We start from the raw sequence: 17,830 nt of genomic DNA on the forward strand, positions 1-17,830 counted from the left end.
AACTGCTTCATCTGTTGGACATTTTTTGCTTTGAAGTTTCTGACCTAAAGTTATATCTCTTTATCTCTATCCCCACCAATCATGGTTATTAAAGAATGGTTAGTGTCCCTTTTCCCTAGAATTTTTTCAGGAAATCTTAAATATGCTTGTAACAGTAATTAACAATAATCAGAAGGTTTGAAAAGAACTAAGAGTATTGCTAACTCATCCCAGGAAAGTAGTAGCTAAGTACTAGTGCTAGGGCGACAAAAATATGGTTTACAAGTGTAAGCACTACTTCTCTCGTGCCCATGGCAGACATCACTAATCTACCATGGAGTTATTTTTTAATCCTTAATTTGGCCTTAAGAGTCCTCAACAATTTCCAAACAGCCATTAAGAGCCAAAGATGGCATGCAAATAGAAACCTATCTCTCATTCCTGAGTTAGTATAAACAAGTGGGTTTTGAAGACGGTTTTTTTTTTTTTTCTTTTTAAAGTCTCAGTTGGAACACTGTTAGAGCATATCTTGATGGTCTGAAGAGGGTAGAAGCACCCTCACAATTCACTTACATAGAAAGCATGGACACCGTTATTAACGAATCAGAGCTTTCTCTTCTAAGACTGGAGGTGTTAGCCTTATGTCCTGGATAAACTCCAACTTAGGTAATTACATTCTGCTTACCTCACACCCCCTGGCAATTTTTTCAAGTGAATCCAGTATTATTCTTCACTTCCTACTCTAACTTGCTGTGCAGTGTTGTGATAAGCTGTTAAACAGCTGCCATGCTTCACTCTATGATGGGGACTGTGCTTCACTGTATAATTTGTAACCATTCGCAGTGTGCTTTGGAGTCTTTCACGATGGAAGTGTTACCCTAAAATGCAAGATATCATCATCATTCTAAAGGCATACAGTACAACTGCTTATTTCAGTTAAATTCAGCATAACATATTTAGAAAATACCTTATTTCATGGAAAACCATAAAAGTAGGTTAAAATACCCATGAAACATGCTACAAAGATTATATGAAAAGGTATTTAAAGAAAGCAAACTATTTATCAACTATATGAATATTCTGCCAAAGAAAGGAGTAGTAGGAAGAACAAATGCTTAAGACATTTTTATTTGAAAATACATCTGCCTTCATCAGATGGTAAAAATTCCCAATGTCACCCAAGAAAAACAGTGAAGAGAAAAATTGAACGTTAAGTCAATGGGAAATGGAGGAGTGCCAACACTTGGGGAGAAAGAGATCAAGGATAAATACATTTTTTAACATTTTCTTAATTCTCATCAGGACAGCCAGGGGATTACACAAATTCGCTATCATGAAGACACTGAATTTTCACTACAGATTGCCTGAGGACCCTTGTAGACAGGAACGTACATTTTCACAATACTAAAAAGGGTGCAACCAGAAGGGGCTCCTGCAGGTACATGACCCTTCCACAGACTGTTATTTAGTAGCGATGCTTTTGGTCAGTGGTTCTCAACATTGGCTGTACACTGGAATAACCTGAGGAACTTTAAGAAAAATGCTAATACCTGGGTTCCAACCTCAAAGACTGATTTCATTGATCTGAACATCAGGAATTTTTTTTAAAGCTCCCCAGGTGATTCTAATGTGCAACCAATGATGAAAACACTGCTTGAGGCTACATCTTACCAACCTGATTATAATTGTCATTTGGCTTTTTTTTTTAAGGGGGAAAAAAAATCACATTATTTGAGGGCTTGCATATCAACATACATTATTGATACAGGACACACAATTAGATCCCAAATACATGTTTCCAGGGGTGATGCTTCATTAGCTGGGAGAGGAAAAGACTTTATCACCTGAGGATGATATTTCTGAAGGGCTGCAATTCTGATGCAATCTTTTTTTGTAGTGACAAGAAGAGTTTCGGCCAGAAACAATAATTCTGTATCTAAGACGTTTTTTAATTTATAGTTAAATTTAATTTATAGTTAGCTCTGGGTATATTATCTGTGCTACAGATTTGTCTTCAGTAAACTATACAAGCTTATGCTAGCTTTTCCTTGCCACATACATCTGAGCCATACCTTCTCTGTTCAGAAAATAACCAATTACCCATTACCATACTGATGCTTACTTATCTACCTTCAACTGGAAATATGGCACCCTCAACCAACCTGCACATTCACGAGATGTAAAAGAAATACCTGCAAACAGGAGCAGAAACAAGCTTTGAATCAAAGCCAAGGACTCAGCAATTGCATATAATGATGTGAACAGTGGATTCTCTGTCTAAAGAGTAAGATGTAGCTCCACCAACTTTTACTGATTATAACAGCCTTGTTCCGCAAGTGTTAACCCCTGAAAAATAGCTGTAAAGAAAACATAACAAAGACAGACCAAAGAAGAATAAAAAATAAACAGAACAGGTAAAAAATACCTATAAGCAAGCAGGAAAGGGTGCTGGATAGCCCGAGTACTTTAAATGTCATAACTAAGGACTTAAATTTTATAAAGTTATTTTAGTGAACTAAGTTAGTCATGAGAATAGATGGAAAAAAAATCAACTCAACATTATAGCAGTGTGTGGATTATCCACAGGAGAGCAAATTAAACTTTATATTCTTTAATAATCACCAAAGCACCAGAAATTGAGGTAGCAACACAAAGAGGTCAATTCAGATGCCTGTGAGTGGCAACTAAAATTGATGAAGTATACCAGAGTAGCAAATCTGATTTTATACAGGGGAAGAGCAGGGAGATGCACACAGAATATATACCCCGTGCTCTGGGTAGAACACTGTATCTATGTTCTCTCTCACTTAATCCTCACTTCAACTCTATGACTTAATGTTAGGGAAACTAAAGGTCAGAAAGGGTGACATAATTTGACCAAGTTGCACATCTAGAAAGTGGCTGAGCCAAGACTGAAACCACCCAGATGTGACGCACAACTTTATGTTCCTTCCTCTGCACCATGTCCTGCTATAATACATGAGACTCCTCCCCGACCTCCAATTCCCACTGTGATGTCCTCTGAACTAATCCATCAGCTAATCCCAAGAAGCATCAGCCAGCTACCCAAACAGGACTCAAAGACAAAAGGAGGAGTCACCTGACAGCCCTAAGGAAGAGGCAGGACAGGCCTATCACCAAAACTATCACACAATGGACATTTTCAATATCCTCTGGAGAAAGACATGGAGGGAATGCATAGGAAAAGTTTCTAATCATAAAGGGTAAGTAATTTATACAAAATTTACAAAAAGAAGCATAAAAAATTGATAGTTGTGTATAATATTGGTTCATTCAGAATTTTGGATACCAAGTCCCAGAAAAAAGAGATGATCAAAATCATTTTTAGGCTCTGAGTTTTAAATGCTGGAAACTCCTATTCCTCACTCCCAGAATAAGTTTTTTTTATGAGAAGCCCAGTGTTTACTGGAAGAGCAAAATATGTTATAAGCAAATAGAGTTGGCTGAGTCATATGCATTTTCATCTCAAAATGAGCTACGATCGGAGAGCTAGATATTTTCAGTGAAAACAGCAACAAGTTCCTATGCAACTGAAATGTCTGAGGCTCTTCTAAGATATTTCTGCATAACATTTACTCCTGATGAAATTGCTCTATGTTATCAATGCTGATTAATCCTATCCTACTAATATTACTAACACAATGAACAACGCTGGTCGCGCATTTCTAACCATCTCATGAATTTTTTCAAGTCGTGTCCAAATTGTGACTGTGTTGCTATCTATAACTTCAGGTAAAAACCTCTCTGCTGCAGTTTTCCCAGCTATTAAATGAAGGAGTTGGACTAGAAGATTTCTAAAGTTTCTATTTCTTAGATACTCTTCCAGTTCTGGAAAGTTCTAGTTCTATTTTTTCATAAAAATACCAACTGCCTAAAACTGAAAACAAAACAAATTTGTCCACAATAGAAATGTGGTTGACATTTTTCTCTGATTTTTCTATTTCAGTTAATAGCCCAATAATTTTAAAACCTATGAATTGCTTTCATTCATTCTTTCCCTTGTCTTCTATTTTCAACGGAATTCATCACTTAATCCTGGATATTCTACTTTCCCATTGTCTCTTGCTTATGTCCTTTCAAAGCCATTCTCACGCGCTGAGACAGAAGCTCCCTCTTCAATTAGCGGAAAATAATTATAACAAGTACTTTCGGATTCGGTATTACAAAATGAATTTTGGTATTATAACATGAAATGTGGTAGCTTTGAATAGACCCTCCCTCTCTCTACAGAATCAGTTGGTCTGCTCAGGATATCAGTTGATACTTAATAGAGCAGATGTACACAGGGTTGGACTGAGATGGGTGCCGCAAACAGATAAATCAGTTCTCTACATGTAAATTAATTTACAGTTGCCAGCCATATCCATGAACTTAGACTTAGCTGATGGGAGGAAGCACTGGACTGGAGATTGAATTTTGAACAAGGAAGATATTTCTATGGATACACAAAAATATACCATACAGGAGAGAAGAAATGCCAAAGTGATATTTCTTCTCTTGGGACCCACTAAGAACGTACATATGAATTTTAGTGTATGGCCAAGGGGGAAATTAAGGAAATAACTTCCACCATTCTCATTTCGTGGAGCCTAAGGAACAGCACCAAGATTTTTCAGTTTAGAACAATAGGTAAAACTGAAAGAGAGGCAGGTATTTGTGCAACTAATGAGCTTACTTTTAATTAAAGAAAATTATAACTATATTTCCTATATTAAATTCTCACTATTAGGTTTGCTAAATTTTTTTTAAGTTCCATATTTAATAGTACTGATACACAAAACTGGAATCATCCAAAAGAAAAAGTGACAAGTATTTAAGAACTAGTTGCATAGGAACACTTATTAATAAAAATAAATTTGTAGGCAACATTGAGCCAAATATAGTAAGAACAAAAACAACGAAACTTAAGGAAAGCTTATAATTTCTAATCACTCACAGAAGTCTTCTGTAGATAGCAGGTAACAATACAAATGTTATTAGATGTGAGAAAGGTCTGTGATTCACCTCATATTAAGTCAAAAGTACAGAAGACCCACAATACACATGACAAGAGTACACACATAAAATATTACTTGGATATAATATTCTTAGCAATACTTTTAAGTAGAATTTTGGTACTCAGTCCAGCATGGTAAAGATAAATCAGTACTAGAGCAAGCAACGCTGGCTTAAAAAAAAAGGCGGCCGGGGGGCGGGGGTGGGGGTGGGGGGGGGTTGACAAGCAAAATCATCTGATGCTCCTAAAATTACTGAAGCAATACTGGACCACAACTAGGGGCACAGTTCTGGCTCTACAGAAAATTAAAGAAATTATGTATAGGTTAATGAAAGCACTAAAGACATGGTGAGGACATACAAATTAAAGCCAATAACAACAACTACCATTTATTTAAGGCTCATTATGCCTCAAGCATTTCAGAAGTACCTTACATACAGTACCTCATTTAACTCTCACAGCAACCCAATGAGACTGCTAATACTCCCCGTTTTACAGATGAGAGAAAATAAATGAGGTGGGAGAGGTCAAACAACTTTCTCCACAACAGCCAGCTGGTTAGCAGAAGAGGTGGTACTAGGACATAGCTCTGATATCAAAGTCAATTTTCTTAGGCACTATGCCACACACATCATCATACAGTACTTGATCTCAGTTCCTTGTCCAAAGGAACTGAAAGTGATTTAGTTATTGAACTCTGAGAAGACAAAGGGAAAATTAAGTCAATAAACTCCTGCTTATCCAGAAATGAAAGGGATCAGGAGATCTGATGTTTACAAATTCTGCACCTGGTTTTCATAAGATAGTAACAAATGACAAGAAATAGATATCTTGGACTTATCAAAAATAAACTTGACCTGTATCAAGTATGTCAAAGGAAGGAGCGAAACATCTAGAAAAGTGGGTCAATGTAACAAATCACACAAGGTTCTAAATGATGACACAGAGGTAAGAGAGGATACTTCCTGCTGGTCAGCTCCATCTACATGACCCGCCAACATCTCCAGCTCAACATATAACACTCTGAATTCACCATCTTCAGATAAGCAATCTATTTCTCAATTCCAGCAGAATGGATATTCTCCCAGTCACTATGGTCAATACGTCAAGATTATCCCTGACCACTCCTCTATCAAGTAAGTTACCCCACCAACTTGCCAAGTCTACAACCAGTGTAATTATGTGTATTTCCTCCTTTTTATCCATAAGCCACCTCCCTAGTTCATCTTTAATAATGTATTCTAGTAGTTTTTTGTTTCTCTGCTTCCTGTTTCCTATCCCATTAATATTCATTTGTCAATATCAAATTCCCCATTTTATAATCTAGCCATGGCTCACAAATGCTTATAGGCTAAAGTCCAAATTCCTTGGCCTTAATTCCCATTTCTAGTCTTACCACCTCTTCACCCAATTAAGACAAAGGTAGTTATTCTCTTCTAGGTGCAATGATCATTCACTGCCACAAATCTGGTTGCAACTACTCTCTCTCTCTTCATAATGTGCCCTCGTACTCACTCTATCTCACCCCCACTTTCCCTCATAGCAAGAAATAACACGGCATTAATGGAAGCAGCATATTGGAGCCAGACAGTTTGGGTAGCAACAGGATTTCAGGCAAACTTAACTTAACTTCTGAACCTCTTTTCTCACTTGCAAAATGAGCATAATAGTACCTAGCTTGTGGGTGGCTGGTAAAGATTGGAAATAATATACATAAAGTGTATGCTCAGGAAAGGCACTTGATAAATGATGCTGTTATTATTATGCCCAAAGCTTAGTCAGTCTTTAATGCCCAGCTCAGATGCCATAAAAAGCACTCAGGTTTTTTTCTACCTTATACTTGGAGTCACCTGACTATGCCTATCATTTCTACAAAGTTCTTGCAATTAAGGACCTTGTCTTATACATCCTTATATCCCAGAATACCTTGTATTTACCACACACGCTTTTTTTAATCATTAAAAGCCACAATTTATTGATCACCAGAGAATATGCCCTTCCAATATCCAGATATTTGTTTCTGACATTTAGGATTACAGTTTCCAGAATTAAGTTACTAGGAAGGAGGTAGTAATAAACAGAATATTGCTTGGTGATTGTGGAATCAGAGCAAAGGGAGTTGGATTAGTAGAGATGATATCTTAATGATGCCATGGTAAATTCTGGTGAATTTTCTCTGCTCTTCAAGAGGGTGTACTTCTGTTGTGACTCATCTTCTAGATTCAGCATCTCTTTTCCTTTGCTTCTGATTCTTGAATCTTGTGTTTCCATGTATTCTACATTTCATGCAGATTGCAGCCCTTCTGTTAACACATTCTTTTGTTAAGCCATTGCTGTCTTTTCCAGTCAATCATATTTTTCCTGCAGCTAAGTGCCCAGTAAGACTGGTTGGACTTGGGGGCTCTAAACGTCTATCAACCATCCACTTTTAGACGATATTTCAAGGTGAGCTTTGTTCACAGATGACCAATCTCATGGTAATAATCTGCCATACTCTTGAGCCTATAATATACTACCAGGCTCATTAACCCTTTTAGTTCGCAGACTGTGTATTATTATACCCATTTCAGAGGTAAGCAAATAGCAAGCTTCTAATAAACGATGGGTGAACAACGGGACGAATAAAATCTCAAAGAATTAAATTACTGTTAAGTATATTTTATTGTATCTAATTACTTTGAAGCACATTTTTAAAGAATTTCCTATATAATAAAGTTTTTTATCTGGAATTTCTTAGGGAATAAGCCATTCTGGGTGAGAGATTATTCTGGTAGCTTACTGTTGAATGGTACATTCCAAATTGTTTATTTTTTAATGGAAAGTTTTCTAAAACACCCCCGACATTCTTTACAAGAATACTGAACTAAAATGACTTCTGTACCCACTCACCATTCCACACGCCAGTACCACAAGGAATGCGTATGTTTTATAGGTGCCAGGCAGATGTGGACAGCGGCACATGTGACTTTTCCTCTTGCGTACTCACACTGATAAAGTATTGCATTTGGCTGCTGTGATGGGGACTGACAAGATATAAGACAGTCCCTACCTTTATTTGAATTAGTAGTAAACTTTAGATCCTCAGGTATTCTATAAAATTACTAGGGTTTTCAGAATTTTGTCCCCCCTTACTTTTCAGCTTGGAGTCATACTGAACAGGCGACCTGTCAAAAATCCTGTCAACTGAAAACCACAATGGTGATGATGGGAATCATAATAAAACCACTAACATTTACGTAACACTTATTAGGTTGTAGGCACTGAGCTCAGTCAGCATATGGCAGTAATTATTTCACTCCTCATAATAAGCCAAAGATGCAGGTACTATTTCAATTTCCATTTTACAGACGGTAAAACTGAAGCTCTGGGAGGTTAAGTAATGTATTCTAGGCTGAACAGTGGTAGCCAAGTGGTAATAAGCCAAACGAGAATTCCAGTACGCCATACTGCTGACTCCCATCTTTTATTCAGCACTACCCAGAATGGAATGATTTGAATAAATGATTTTTAGAAAGATAACCAAAGCTTGATCCTTTAAACATCAAAGTCATTTACTTGAAATCTTTCTAAATAATATGCATTGCATATAGCCCTCCTGTAATAAACAGAGTATATAACGTAACTCGTTCTTGCCTTGATGGCTTTACACTAATGATCGTTCATTGTGCTATGGGAAGCTTGGCAATGCCCTTTGAGCCTGAAGAGGGAAAGAGAGCCTAAGCAGACCTTCTGCTGTGGTTTGAGTTTGTCGCATGACATTCATCCCCATTTTGCAGCAGCCCTGCTCCATGACTCCCTTTGGGTTGATGATGCAGTCCCTGAGAACATTCTTGGATTTTTAGTTATTTCTCTACCCTGTGATCTGTGACCTTTGCTTCTGACCTCCCAAATCTCTTAGGACAGGACTACGAGGACCTAAAAATATGTACATCAAATCTCTGATGTAAAATCAACTCAAATGTTCTCTATACGTGAGGAGAACAGGGGTAAATCATCCTATAACAAAAGGATAGGCTTTTGTTGTTGCTGCTGAATTCAGAGGGCTTTTTTTGGTGAGGTTACTATTATTACCTAAGTTGATGAGAGCAGAAATCTGTTATAATTAGGCATTAACATGGATAATAATTTCTTTAAAAAGTACATTTGAAAAAGCAGAAGTTCGTTCTACGTAACTTCAGACCAACAGAGGGATGGTATATATATGCTGAAACCAAACTCTCTTCTCTTAAGGGGGAGTAAGAGGAAGATGGTTACAATACAATCGCAGCATGGAAGATTTGCATTAGATACAAAGGAGATTTCTTGACAGTGAGTGGTGTTAAACATTGGAATGATTTATCAAAAGTTTTTTTTTAAGTACACTGATTCTATAAAAAAAATTTTTTAATGACATTCAAAAGAAACACATTTTTGCATTCATTTTGGAGAACCAAAATAATTGTTAGCAAATATGGAGATGTTTAAATTTATAAAAGCAAAACTTTTCTTCTTCTACTTCAGACCTAGATTAATATTAAAGAAGATAGTACCCACGCTTCATTATTTCATAGAGCAAAGGCGGTAGTTTTACTAATACGTCTAACACTAATACTTTCTCAAAATATCTGAGAAATATGACCACATGCGGTAAGAAGATCAAGGTGTTTTCTGGCAACCCCCCCAAAAGCAGAACTCTTGACTACAGAAAACAAAGTTTTCAGTGGGGAGCCATGGGGGCTGCCTTCTGTCTTATCAATCCACAAATTCTCAAATTACAGATCTGCTGTTGTTTTCTGACACATCTGCTTTGCAATGTAAAATAGTGTTTTCTTTAATAAGAATTCTTCAAAAAGCCCTTAGGCTCCTCGCCTTTGTTTGCACAGCCTGAGAGTTTTCATTTAAAGTTTTCACACTGTTTTTAAAATTCTCCTTTTTTTGTTTCTAAAATAGGCAAAGTCCATAAACCTCTGTTTGGCTTCACATTTTAGCTACATGGAAAAAGGTGGAGAGAAATGTGCAAAGAAATTCTTAAAGTTTCAATAAATGAGATTACTCCAAAGGACCAACATTGTTCTCCTCCCTCCTTTGCTGTCAAAAATGTAGGAAGGGGCTTCCGTGGTGGCGCAGTGGTTGAGAATCCGCCTGCCAATGCAGGGAACACGGGTTCGAGCCCTGGTCTGGGAAGATCCCACGTGCCGCGGAGCAACTGGGCCCGTGAGCCACAATTACTGAGCCTGCGCATCTGGAGCCTGTGCTCCGCAACAAGAGAGGCCGCGATAGTGAGAGGCCCTCGCACCGCGATGAAGCACTAGTGGCCTCCGCTTGCCGCAACTAGAGAAAGCCCTCACGCAGAAACGAAGACCCAACACAGCCAGAAATAAATAAATAAATAATTTTTTAAAAAATGTAGGAAGGAGGCAAGCAGAGATGCTCTTCATATAACCCCTCTTCCAAGGAAGTAAAAATCTATGAAATGAGGAAACTCACAGGTAAAATCCACTCTTTTTTACTCTATGGCAACTCTGACAATCCAGTATTATGGAAAATAGGAATATACAGATAATGAAATGATCACAGAAACATATGAAATTTTTTCTTAATAATCACAGTGAGGTTGATACTTGATGTTCTCTGTGTTGACTGAATTGGACCCGAAACCCAGATAAGCACATATTTCTCAACCCAAAGTATACATGCTTCAATTAGCTCCAAGTCCAAGTCCAAACTTCAACTCCTAAGGATACAGTATCCATTCATCCACTGGAAACACATACATTTGACCTTTTTACGTTAATTATGTGTAACCATAATAAAAAAATTAAACTCATTTTTCACAATATAATGGGACAGAGGAGGCAGGCAAATGACAAACATATACAAGTATCAGGCCTTGACGGCCTGAGCATTTATCTCACTTCACCTTTAATCCAACTGAATGCTATTTGAAGCAGATGATATCCACTTTGAAGCTCCCTGATGGAATTCCTCCGGAAGACATGATCTTTTTCAAGGATAAGGGATGCCACTTTGTAATTCACTGTATTTCTACAATTCATTCTTACGTGGTCCAATTTGTTGGGGGTGGAGATTATCTAGCTACATAAAAATCATGGATACGCCCTCAGTACCAAATCCTACAAGGGAGACAGATGGAAGAAGTCTGATGCTGTGCAGATGTATGTAGTCAGCTACATCCTTATTATCTAATATGATGGATCGGGGACTGTCCTGTAAGACAGGTGTCATGCTATAAGCTAACTTGTAAGCGAAGAGAGTTTGGATAAATGACAAGATACCTAGAAATTGAAAAAATAAAATAGTTTTCTTATACATGGAATAATGGTGTGAGTCTACAGCTGTTTCTTTGACATATTCTTCCTATTCTGCTTCTTTAGGCAAATTTTCAATTTGACTATGAGAATTCTTTCTTAAAATTGTTCATTCTTCCTTAAGTCAAGAAAAGCATGATCTCTTTTTCATAAGGAGTTAATTGGACTTGGGTTGAGGTTCTATTCTGAGCTCACTGGATAGAAAGCGACAGGGCCAGGATTCACACTAGGGCTTTTGGCTCCACAGACAGTTCTCCATTAGGACGCTCAACAAATATATATTTTTTAATTGCTCATTCCTTTTCAGGTGTCCTCTTTTTCAAAGCTTCAATCTTTTCAAAGTCTGCTTTCTAAGACCTTGAGTCCTTTCTTTCATAAAACTACCATGACATGTTCCCTTTCACTCAACATTTCCATCAATTCTCTTTTATAAATCATTTGTTCTTCACTGGCCAAAGTCACATACCAGGGTCCAAAACCTCTCTTTTCGGGACAGGCAGCATAGAAAGACTTTTAAGAGGTTGGGTTCTAAAATTAGGGTAAAAAATGTGTTTGATTTCTACCTATACCTTTACTATCTGTATGAGTGTAGGCAAAAAGCTACTTATATTTGTATGGCTGGGCTTCTTCAACTATAAATGGAAAATATCTTTTAGAATTGTTGGAAGAATAAAATGCTAAAATATGTATAATATGCTTAGCATAATACTGGGCTAAAATAAGACTCAGGAAGGTTAGCTGTTATGGCTAGCTCTACCTTCTAAAGATGACATTGTCAGAAATCAAGTTGCAAATTCCTCAGATGTTCTGATTTCATAAGACTGAGACCTGTGCAAAGGTCTGGATATATAAAATTCCCTAGTTCTACTAGGCTTTGCCTTTATGACAGTTACATGATCTAGAGTAGGAAAATATTGGCTTCCTCTAGGCAACATCTAGCTCAGTAAGCTGCAGAATTACTCCCTTTTTTCCTCTTCATCACACACCATCAGCACCATGGAGCTCTATGTGAAATTTGCCTTCTTGAAATGCACAGTAAAAATTCCTTCATTTTCAATCTAATCTATATCCTTTAACACAGAATAGTCGTCCTCTGCAGTACATTCCAGTCGTGAGTCTCATCCCACTAAGTCTTGAGATCACATTTATCTTTTGGTATGCTGCAAGCTGAATATCTGTATTTCTTCAAAATTCATATGTTGAAATCCTGACTCCCAATATAATGCTTTTAAGAGATGGGGGCTTTGGAAGGTGATTAGGTCATGAGGGTGGAGCCCTCATGAATGGGATTAGTGCCCTTATGAAACACAGCTCAGAGAGCTCCCTTGCCCTTTGTACCACATGAGGACACAGTGGGAAGACAGCCATCTATGAATAAGAAAGCAGGCCTTCACCAGACATCAAATCTGCCAGAGCCTTGATCTTAGACTTCCCAGCCTCCAGAACTGTGAGAAATAAATTTGTGTTGTTTATTAGCCCCCCAATCTATGGTATTTTCTTATAGTAGACTAAAAGGACTAAGACATGGTATTAATATTACAAAATCTGTTTTGTTGACTACCGATCATCTGGCAGGCTTGGATGCCTTCAGTGCTGAAGGAGCCAATATATACACCCTAGCAGCAAACAGAGATATGGTACATGAAAAGGCTCCAGTCAGAAAAATCCAAAAAAGGTGTCTTACTGAAATGTTCCCTGGTCACCTAAGCTTACAGACATTGCAACTGCATGAAAAAGGGTTAGATGTTTATTATCTTCCTTTAGGTGAACATGGTTCACGTACATCCTAGAGTAAGGCATGACATTTAGCTCCATTTGCTATCATTTATAATTTCTGCCAAAAGTGGGTTATGAATTTCCCTATATTCTTAAAGAGAATTTACTGGCTACCATTTAATCTTTCTTAATAAATCACAGTTATCCATTTGATGTACAAGCTGTACAATCATGGAGGAATGTCTGCAGGGGTTCATCCACGTGCAGAGTTGCCTGTACTGCCCTAGAATGGCTCCAGGCTGCTATGCTTTTTCACTTCTCATATATTTTTTTAAACAGTTTATCTCTCTCTTCCCTTGTTGTCAAGCTGTCAGTCAGCTGTCAATTTTCACTGCTGTCAGTGAGCCTGCCTTTATCGCACCCCCAATTTGATGCTGCTAATCTGCTGTCAGCTGAAAAATCAGATAATCAAGACCTCTGAAATTGCATTTACAATAAGTGGTGAGCTGAGCACTGGATGGAGATTTTGAGATAGGAGTTCCAGTTTCTGCTCTGTCTATATCTAGCTGTGTGATTACCAGAAGACACTTAACTTCTCTGGGCCTTGGTGCCTTCATCTTTAAAATATGGAGCAGAGCCTCTGTGTGTGTGTGTGTGTGTGTGTGTGTGTGTGAGAGAGAGAGAGAGAGAGAGAGAGAGAGAGAGAGAGAGAGAGGGAGAGGGAGAGGGAGGGGGGAGGGTGAGGGAGAGGAAGGGGGGAGAGAGGGGGAGAGAGAGAGAGACAGAGAGAGAGAGAGAGAAAGAGAAAGAGAAAGAGATCTCACCTGGACTTGAAGGCTGCTTCTCTCGCTACCAGAAAAAAACATATGAAACTTTTTTGTGAGTTAACAGAATGCAGGGTGGGGCACCACTGACCCTTTAATTGTTGAATTCAAGGATAATTTTAGTCATCACTTTATTTAACCTCACTCCTCTGAATTCACTACCAATCATCTCCTTAAAACTCTCTTCCCTTTATTCCACAGGATAATTCTCTCATTGATGACCTCCTGACTCTTTTATCTTTTCTTCTCATTTCAATCCTGGGCTCTTCCTCCACTAACCCCTTAAGGGTCAAGAGTGGGAAAGGCCAGTCCAAAGCTAAAGATCAGGGTCATAATGAGAAACCGGCAACATGCCTGAGAAGCAGCATCTGTGTCCTGGAAGCCAACTTGAAAACTGTGTTGCGGTGTGTCCAATGCTGCTGATGTGTGATGTAAGATGAGGACTGAGAACTGACCACAGGATTTAGAGGCATGGAAGTCATCAGGGACCTTGACAAAAACAGTCTCAGTGGAGTAGCTTTAAGAAAGAACAATGGGAATGAAATTGGAAACAAGTGTAAACAACTCTTTCAAGAGGTTTTGCTACTGAGAGAAATAAAGAAATGAGGTAGTAGCAGAGGAAGAAGTGGAATCAAGAGAGAATATTTTTAAGATGTAAAACAAATAGCGTTTTTTGTATGCTAATAGGAACCATCCAGAAAAGAGGAAAACGGATGACGCAGATCAGAGAAAAAAAATTGCTAGAAAAATCATTTTTAGGTATGCTAGAAGGATGGGCTCCAGCAAAGAAGTGGAAACAGGGCCTCAGTCAGAAGCAAGGTCAATCCACCAATAGTTACAGGTGTGAAGGTAAAAAATATGCACCCAGAAGCACATAATTGGGTAGATGTAATGGTGGCAGCATATAGACATTCTCTTCTGATTGCTTCTATTTTTTTCAGTCATGATCTGAGAAGGAAGACAGAAGATTTGGTATTAAAAGCTTATAAAGAGGGGCTTCCCTGGTGGTGCAGTGGTTGAGAATCTGCCTGCCAATGCAGGGGACACGGGTTCGAGCCCTGGTCTGGGAAGATCCCACATGCCGCGGAGCAACTAGGCCCGTGAGCCACAATTACTGAGCCTGTGCGTCTGGAGCCTGTGCTCCGCAACAAGAGAGGCCGCGATAGTGAGAGGCCCGCGCACTGCGATGAAGAGTGGCCCCCACTTGCCGCAACTAGAGAAAGCCCTCGCACAGAAACGAAGACCCAACACAGCCATAAAATAAATAAATAAATAAAATAAATAAAGAGGATACATTTAAAAAGAAAAAAAAAAGCTTATAAAGAAAGGAAAATGCATGATTAGTTATTTAGAACAGGGGAATTATGGTACACTCAACATGCAGCTCAACAGGTCCACGTGGATTTAAGGGTCATGAATTTAGAGTAGGCTAATAGGTACGGCTGGAGGTTTTCCTCCTAATCAAATATGAAAGAAAAGGTGCAAAAGATTTGAGAGTACACACAAGAAAGGAAGTATGATGACAGAATGTGGGAGTTAAACTGGAGAAAGAAGGAGGAAAATTAGGACAAGAGAAGAATGAACATAAGGAGCTGGCTCCTTATGCTAATAGGAACCATCCAGAAAAGAGGAAACCATCCAGAAAAGAGGAAATCCCCATCAATGGATGCTAGGTTGTGGTGAGACCAAAAGGCTGCCTGAGTCAGGATGATAAAAAGAATATATAAAGGAACCTCTTTATTTATATTAGGTTGTTCCTTTGGCAGAGCACTTCTTTACATTCACGTGTTAAAAGAGGGCAAAGGGGAAGATAGTCCTTTATATTCAGGTGGCAATAAATGTGCTAGGTTATAAAACAATGGGGATGAAGGAGTTAATAAGATGAATTAAACTTTATTAAGGTTCTGTTATGTGCCAGGCACTCGGCTGGGCATTTGGCACACATTATTTCATTTAATAGCTACATCATGCCTATGAGGGGATAAGGTAAATATAATCATAACCATTAAAGAACCTAAGCTCAGGGTCATTTCACTTGCACAGGTCACAGAGCTAGTAAGTGGTGGTCAAGACTCAAATATGTGCATGCCTAACTACAGTATTTAAGAGCTTTCCCACTTCAAAATGTTTTAGTACATATAATGAAATATTTTCAAGTGAATATTCTTTCTTGCTACTATTTTTCTGGTCTTTGAGAATGAGGCAGTGGAGGGGTGAGGAAGGTAATAGGTACAGCAGGTACTACAAGCCCAATATTGAATTTCTGTATGACAGACATGCTCTGAGTTTTAACAATTATCAACTTTATAAATCCTCAAATATTTTGCTGAAATATGGCTCTTTCCCTTCCCTGATTAATATACCTTATATTATATATTATTAGAGCACATTATATTAATAATTTAAGTATATGTTCTGCTTTGTTTTTAAATTAAATTCGAGAGAAAGATAGAAGCGTTCAAAAATTTTTTTATTTTTAATCACCTTGGTTATTTTGCCTTTGGAATTACTAAATATTTTTCAACATCTCAACAAAATAATACTCTTTTAAGACTGCAGGCATTAGAATGATTGTCATTCATGCAAATAATCACTTACTTACACTATATGAGTTTGGGTTGGATAAAGCAAATTACCATTTGAAAATAATTCAAATAACACTCTGGGCTAAGACCTTGCTTATGAATGTTATCTTGGCCACAATATTTTTTAACCTTCTTCCATTTAGCTAGATTTATTTATGGTAATACAGTCCAAATTAATAAACTATTCAATTGCCACAGGTGTATTAAACATAGGACGTTGTAGGACTATATCAGATGCAAATGAATTTTAAAACATACGATTTATTTGGAATTCTATAGCAATAATAAGTAAGATGTGCTATAACTACCTATTCACTTAAAGATGTGCATTTTGACGATATATTATTATATGAAAAACTCAAAAGCATGTCAAAAAATAAGGTTCAAAATATGATCTAAAGCAGCGGTCCCCAACTTTTTTGGCACCAGGGACCGGTTTCATGGAAGACAATTTTTCCACGAACCGGGGGATGGTTCAGGCGGTACTGCGAGCAATGGGGAGTGATGGGGAGCGGCACATGAAGCTTTGCCCGCTCGCCCACCACTCACCTCCTGCTGTGCGGCCCGGTTCCTAACAGGCCCGGGGGTTGGGGACCCCGGATCTAAAGTATAAGCTGTGTTCTAGCTAATCACAGATCTAAAGTATAACAATCATATTTTTCAGAAGTTGACATTCTCTCATCACACATATGAAAATTATATATTACAAACACATATTATATACATATTTACATATATATGAAAATCAACTGAGATCTTAGTTTCACTTAGCTTTATAGTTTTCAAAACTGTAAATAAATCATTAAATATTTTTGACAAATGATCTATACTGACAGGAAGATTAGATAGTTAACAGAAAATTTAATCAAAAGTCATAGAGTCTAAATTTTAATACAGTCTCTGACAGTAATCAGCAGTGTGAGCACAAGCCAGTCTGCTTCTCCGGCCTTCTGTTTTCTGAACTCCATAAAGTAAGGATCAGGCAAGTTGTTCTAACTTAAATTTTATGACTCACTAGGCTTGATTTGGTATTAGGCAGATTTTTCTTCAATGCAATATTAACTAGTAAGACACTTAAATCAGTATTAGGGGTGTGGAAGAGTGGGTGTCCCCACAGCAAAATCTGGGTGAACTCAGTAAGTCCAGAACATAGAGACTAACGCTGACCTCCTGCATAGCATATGTGGATATTAAATTGTCTCCTGCCTTCATTTCAAGGAGGGGGAAGAAACAGCTGTCCCTGAACTCTTTTTAAGGACACAGTCAGTTACAAAACAGCAGCATCCCCAGCTAGTATGAGTCCCACTGAAGTAAACTTTCTATTCACAAGCGGAAAATATTCCTGGTGGTAGTAAAAACAATTTTGCTAGGTTTAATCAAAAGTGAAAAGGAATTCTAGAA

General features: G+C 37.9%; 1 protein-coding gene across 16 annotated transcripts in view; it reads right to left on the bottom strand.

Annotated features, from left to right (window-relative positions):
• The window catches only part of GTDC1 (glycosyltransferase like domain containing 1), a 453,605-nt gene that overhangs the window by 262,252 nt on the left and 173,523 nt on the right, over positions 1 to 17,830 (bottom strand). The window lies entirely within an intron of this gene.

This window comes from Balaenoptera ricei, chromosome 7, assembly GCF_028023285.1.
Source record: "Balaenoptera ricei isolate mBalRic1 chromosome 7, mBalRic1.hap2, whole genome shotgun sequence".
Lineage (NCBI taxonomy): Eukaryota > Metazoa > Chordata > Mammalia > Artiodactyla > Balaenopteridae > Balaenoptera > Balaenoptera ricei.